The sequence below is a fragment of the Triticum aestivum genome, chromosome 7B, assembly GCF_018294505.1.
Source record: "Triticum aestivum cultivar Chinese Spring chromosome 7B, IWGSC CS RefSeq v2.1, whole genome shotgun sequence".
Taxonomy (NCBI): Eukaryota; Viridiplantae; Streptophyta; class Magnoliopsida; order Poales; family Poaceae; genus Triticum; species Triticum aestivum.
The window spans coordinates 96053480-96060213 of NC_057813.1; positions in this window are offsets into that span (position 1 = coordinate 96053480).

The window sequence follows — 6734 nt, forward strand, 5'->3', positions numbered from 1 at the left end:
AAGACCCTTCATCCAAGTTGCATGAAGACAATATTCAACCGTGCATGGATAACTCATAGCACGGTGCATACAAGAACAAGAGTTGCAATGAAGACAAGAGCTTCAGTCTGGACAAAATCATCTGTCAAGACAAAGATTCCAGTCAAGACAAAAGTTCCAGTCAAGACAAAATTCGCGGTCAAGACAAATATTCCAATCTGGACAAAATTCTTAGTCTAGACAAAAATATCAGTCTAGCGTCGGAGTCACGCAAGGCTTGATGTCGCAAACACTGAGGCACTTCAGCGGTGCATAAGGCTTGTCAAGCTACGAGATACCCCGGCCTCCAGCTATGACGCAGAAGAATAAAAGAGGGGAGCATCCAGCATCCCTCGCGCACTATAAAAGGGGGAGGACTGAGCGCGGAGAGACACACACAACAGCAGTCTACACAACACCAGTCTCCAGAGCCTCGCAAGCACCAGAGCACCATTTCTCTCACTCTCCTCAGTAGTAGTAGTAGCCATCTCCTGTTGTAATAAGCCTTTGAGGCATTTGTATCATCCAGTGGTGGAGGTAGGCAGAAGGTAGTCTTCCTTTCTCTTTGTAATCCCTTCGGGGTCTCCCGAAAGGGAAATCCGTATGTAAATTATGTTGTCGAAGTGAAGTAGTTTCGGGTTTCACTTGGTTTTTATATTATGAATTTACGAAATGAGTTCTTACGCTAGGGATCCTATAGGAGAAACCTCTGTCGGTAGTTCTCTGTTTAGCCGATGTGTGGCGTTTGAATGAGAACCTTGTGGCCGTAGAGAAGTGTTCCCTTCGGGTGGAACTGCCTGGGAAGACGGTAGGAATTCATCAAATAAATTTGTAATATAAACATCAAGTGAAAGAACTTAGCTGCTTCTGAAGCAACATAGTGATGAATACGGAGAGTACCGAGTAGGATTAACACAACTGTTGCATACCCGTAGGCTATCTCGTTGGTTTCGCCAATCCGTAAAAGATCCTGCATATTGATTAAGAATTAGTTAATTAAATAATTTCACAAAATTTAGATTACGTAAGAAGTTAATAAGTACTTTATATTTTATTTGATAATATATTTGTGTGTTGGAAAATAATAATAATAATAATAATAATAATAATAATAATAATAATAATAATAATAATAATAATAATAATAATAACAACAATAATAATGGTAGCAAGAATAATTATGCAAGAAGCAGCCATGCAACATCCGTATCAGGAAAGGTCTTCATTCAAGACAAGACCCTTCATCCAAGTTGCATGAAGACAATATTCAACCGTGCATGGATAACTCATAGCACGATGCATACAAGAACAAGAGTTGCAATGAAGACAAGAGCTTCAGTCTGGACAAAATCATCTGTCAAGACAAAGATTCCAGTCAAGACAAAAGTTCCAGTCTAGACAAAATTCGCGGTCAAGACAAATATTCCAGTCTGGACAAAATTCTCAGTCTAGACAAAGTTCTCAGTCTAGACAAAAATATCAGTCTAGCATCGGAGTCACGCAAGGCTTGATGTCGCAAACACTGAGGCACTTCAACGGTGCATAAGGCGTGTCAAGCTACGAGATACCCCGACCTCCAGCTATGACGCAGAAGAATAAAAGAGGGGAGCATCCAGCATCCCTCGCGCACTATAAAAGGAGGAGGACTGAGCGCGGAGAGACACACACAACAACAGTCTACACAACACCAGTCTCCAGAGCATCGCAAGCACCAGATCACCACTTCCCTCACTCTCCTCAGTAGTAGTAGTTGGTAGTAGCCATCTCCAGTTTTTAATAAGCCTTTGAGGCATTGTATCATCCAGTGGTGGAGGTAGGCAGAAGGTAGTCCTCCTTTTCTCTTTGTAATCCCTTCGGGGTCTCCCGAAAGGGAAATCCATATGTAAATTATGTTGTCAAAATGAAGTAGTTTCTGGTTTTACTTGGTTTTTATATTATGAATTTATGAAACGAGTTCTTACGCTAGGGATCCTATAGGAGAAACCTCTGCCGGTAGTTCTCTATTTAGCCGATGTGTGGCGTTTGAATGAGAACCTTGTGGCCGTAGAGAAGTGTTCCCTTCGGGTGGAACTGCCTGGGAAGACGGTAGGAATTCATCAAATAAATTTGTAATATAAACATCAAGTGAAAGAACTTAGCTGCTTCTAAAGCAACATAGTGATGAATACGGAGAGTACCGAGTAGGATTAACACAACTGCTGCATACCCATAGGCTGTCTCGTTGGTTTCGCTAACCCGTAAAAGATCCTGCATAATAATTAAGAATTAGTTAATTAAATAATTTCACAAAATTTAAATTACGTAAGAAGTTAATAAGTACTTTATATTTTAATTGATAATATATTTATGTATTGGTATCTCAGCCAGAGTTTTAATCATTGAAAGACTAAAGTATTTGAATTTAGAAATTAGTATAGGTAGACTGATCTCTACCAAAGAAAATATTAGCATACGGTGCAGAATAAATCCTTCCGAAGAACATACGTGGCATACTATGCATAGCCAACTAAATTTAATTGTCGACCTCATTCATAACTTTTATATAACTTGGGGAAAAAGGCAAGATAATTTAGACCAAAAATCTGAAAGTCTGTTAAAAGAACACAATAAGTTAATAGAAAAATATGCAGACTCGAATAATAAAATCGATCTAGTTCTACAGAAATCAGAAGAATCGAAAGGTAGAAACCTTATAATTTGTAAGAACAACGACTATATTAAAGAAGAAGTTTTATCCATTGGTAAGAATCTAAGTGGTGTCGTAAATAAGAATAAAGATTCATTATCAGGTGCTGAAACAAGATGCGATATACTTGAAGTTAAAAGGTTAATACAAGAAGTAAAGACTCTAGTCGTATCATAACTTGAATGAGTGAATATTGCCAAGCATTAAAAGAAGTAGAAAAATACTTAACACCTTCTGTCGGATTTTCAGATCACGATTCGCCAAAAGAAGATTCCAGAATAATTATAAGGCAGAATAACACAATTCTACAACTACTAGCCCAGATTTTGGAAAAGCTAAATACTAAACGAGGTAACAACGAGTTGATATTATCTTCATCCGGAATAGTCTCATCCTCTAAAAATATTAATTCTGAAAAATGGAACTATCTAAAAGCCTCTAGAAGAGACAAGACCATCCAGTTAATAAGGCAAGATTCTAGGCCGCTAACCATGATGAATAGGATATCATGCAGAAGTGACGACATAGATAATTTAGAAGAGGTTATATACATGGATCGCGTATTAGAAAGATATCAGAGAGACACGTTAAGAAAAATAAGATCGCAACAGGTATATCACATGGGCATATTTGAAAGTGAAAGCGGATTATACAGAATATCTAGAGAAGTAGAATTAAGTGTGTTAACGCATCCGGTGGATTTAAGAATTGTTAGCAAAAATATTGAGAATGAACTTAAATATTCAGGTTACAAATATATTCACCAAGGGATGTATATTATAGGAGTAAAAGGAATGACAAGAAAGAAATTAGGAACGAAGGTATTAATTACATTACTTGATAAAAGATGGGAGTCGGTAGACAAAGCATCATTAGGATTCATGGAAGGAGATATGAATGAAAATAGATTAATAACATATATAGCTCCAGACTTAATGATGCCTGTAAAATAATTTATTGAGAAAATGAGCTTTGTGTTTCAAACCAAAGGATATGAAGATTTTAAAGGAACAAATTTGTTAGTAAGCATTGAATTCATAGGAAGACTCACGAATAAAAGCAGCTCTAGATACAAAGTAAACGTAAATGACGTAATAGAGAGCATGCAATCTAAAGGCATAAAATTTATGAGCCCTCTAAAAATTGGTTCTGAAGAGAGAGCAGGAGAGGAATGGAATATAAGCGAATTAATAGAAGAGAAAGAGTTGAAGCAGCCAGAAAATTATATAAGCTACCAAAATAGCGAAGGAAGTAGTAGCATTAGATTCTTGAACTATAAATCCGCAGCCGTAGACGAAATAGAACCTCTTTTGTCAGAAGCAGAGAGTAGTGATAGTAGGAATAAAGGAGTAAAAGAATTCATGGAAAAGGCAGACTTAGAAGATGAATTAAAACATTGGGAAGAAAAATTAAAACGCATAAACTGGGAATATAATAATTCAATGACATCAGATTGGCCTAAAATTAGAGAAAGAGAATTATTCTTTATTAGAGAAATTTCGAGAATAAAAAGATTAATAAAGGATAAAAAACCAGTCATTAGTAACCCAGTGGTGCCAAAGAATAATATTAATCGCGAAGAAAATACCGATATTAAGAATAAAGCCGAAAGTCATAAAGAGAAAGCCATAAGTGAAGAAGATCAATGGGATATCAACAATAAGATATTATTAAAAAGTTATGAAAAAGAAGAAGAACCATGGGATCAATATGAAGATCAAAATTATATTGATTCCGAGCAAAATAATGATTTTATAAACTCGTTAGATGACGAAAGTCTGCATAATTTAGAAAATGCGATGGAAGCCATGGAAGTAGATTTAGATGGTCATAAAAGAAGAAGAGGTTATGGCGAATCATCTGTAAAGAGAGAAGGAGAAAGAGAGAGACCTACTCGATCTGCTGGAAAGTGGCCTCCTGAAAAAGATGATTATGAACCTACATATATCCCTGGACAATATACATTTATGGGTTCTAAAAGAAGAGGTTTTGAAAAGGTAGTGCAGTTCCAAAACTCTAGGAATGATGGTGCAATTCTGAATTTAGCAGCCCATGACCCTGTAGATTGGCCGAATATAATTAGTGTGTGGGAAGGATTAATAGTCCAAAAATATATACAAAATCAATATAATATAGGGAATAAGGTGGAAGATATGATAACATATCTTGAAACATTTTTGGGAGAATCAGTAAAAATATTATGGGAACAATGGGTAGAGACATATCCAGACCAATACGAAGAACTAAAAAGAGCTGGGAGTAATCCTAATAACTTTGCCAATGTCATATCAAATATGGTCATAGCAGAAGATCCAAAATTGGGTCATACCACATTGCAAAATGAAAGGTTGAGAGAAATAGAAAAATTAACTTCAACAAGTTGGAAAGGTATAAAGGAATTTTCTCAACATTATTTATACAATGCTACCACAGCTAAGCAAGACTACAATAAAGGTGTGGTTGAAAGGCATTTTAATAAGTTACCAGATCCATTAGGATCAATAATATTTGAAGAATATAAGAAAGATACTGGGGGCATAGACATAAATATATCTCAAGCTATAACGTTCGTGTTTAAACATCTTAGAAAGGTATGTACAAGTATACAGGCCCAGAGGTCTATGAAGAAATCCGATTATAGTTTTTGCAATTAAATCGTCCAAATACCACTAACATATGGCAAAGAAAGACACAAGAGTAAGAAATATTATAAACCACAAAGAGATAATAGAAATTTTAGAACAAGGAAAAGATATTTCTTACGAAGATCGGATAATAGAGCCCCATTCTTGCATAAAAGAAATGTTAGAAGAGACAATCCTAGAAAATCATATGATAAAACATGTAGATGTTTCATATGCAATTCACCTGATCATTTAAGTAAAACTTGCCCTAATAAAGATCAGAAAAGGTACTCTAGTAAATATGAAGAACAAGAGAGAGTATTAATTATAGATAGTGTTAATGAGAATATAGTAGTATGTGATGATGAAATAAAAGATGACGAGTCAATATACTCCATTATAGAAACAGATGAAATAGAAAATGAAGAGCTAGAAGAAGAATCTAGCGAAGATGAAATCGATTTAATAGATGATCTATCAGGATTAAAAGTAGAGATGATGAACCAGGTAGATTGTGAACATGATTGGATTAGGGGAAAAGGTGATTATAATATAAATGTGCCTTTTGCATATATTACCCCAGCCAAGAGAATAGGTATACATGTAGTTTATGCTTAAGACAAGCTTGTAACTCATGCCTAAAATCTACGAATCAAAGGTGGAGACAAGAAATAGAATATGAACCTGAAGATAGAATATTATCTAGCAGAGTTAGAAATCTATAAAATAGACTAAATAAGTTAGAGGCGGAACTAGAAGATCTAAAATCTAACTTAAAAAACAAAGCAAATACAGAAGAAGAGAACATTATAGTTGAAGGCACTGAAATGAAAGAGCAAATGATAACAGTAAGAGATAAAAATGGAGATATATTAATTCAATTAAGAGATGCCATAACCAACTTTGGAAATAAATATATAGTGAGGTTGCCATTTAAAGAAGTTCTAGGAATAAGGATTCCGGTTAGAATAGTATTAAAACCAAATATTTCCTATAAGATTTTAGCCTTATTAGATACAGGGTGCACAAAAAATATCATTCATGGCAAGTACTTCGTTAAGTGTCCTGAAATAGTAAAAACTATAGATGATAATAAAGCCGAGGTATCTATAGATATGTCGGGTATAAAGAAAATCCACAACCAGTTAGCATATAACATAGAAACATATATTAACGGTACAAAATATATAATAGACAAAATCACAATTAGAGATTTATCAGTAATAAATGATGACATGATATTAGGATTAAGATTTTTACAACATTCTCTCCAAACCACTATTATACATGAAGAAGGTGTTACATTTGTCCCGTACCAAGATAATGTCCCATACATATCTGAAGTGCAAAAACAAAGAAAGGATGTACAACTAGCTGAAATATCCAACGCGAAAGATGAATATGAT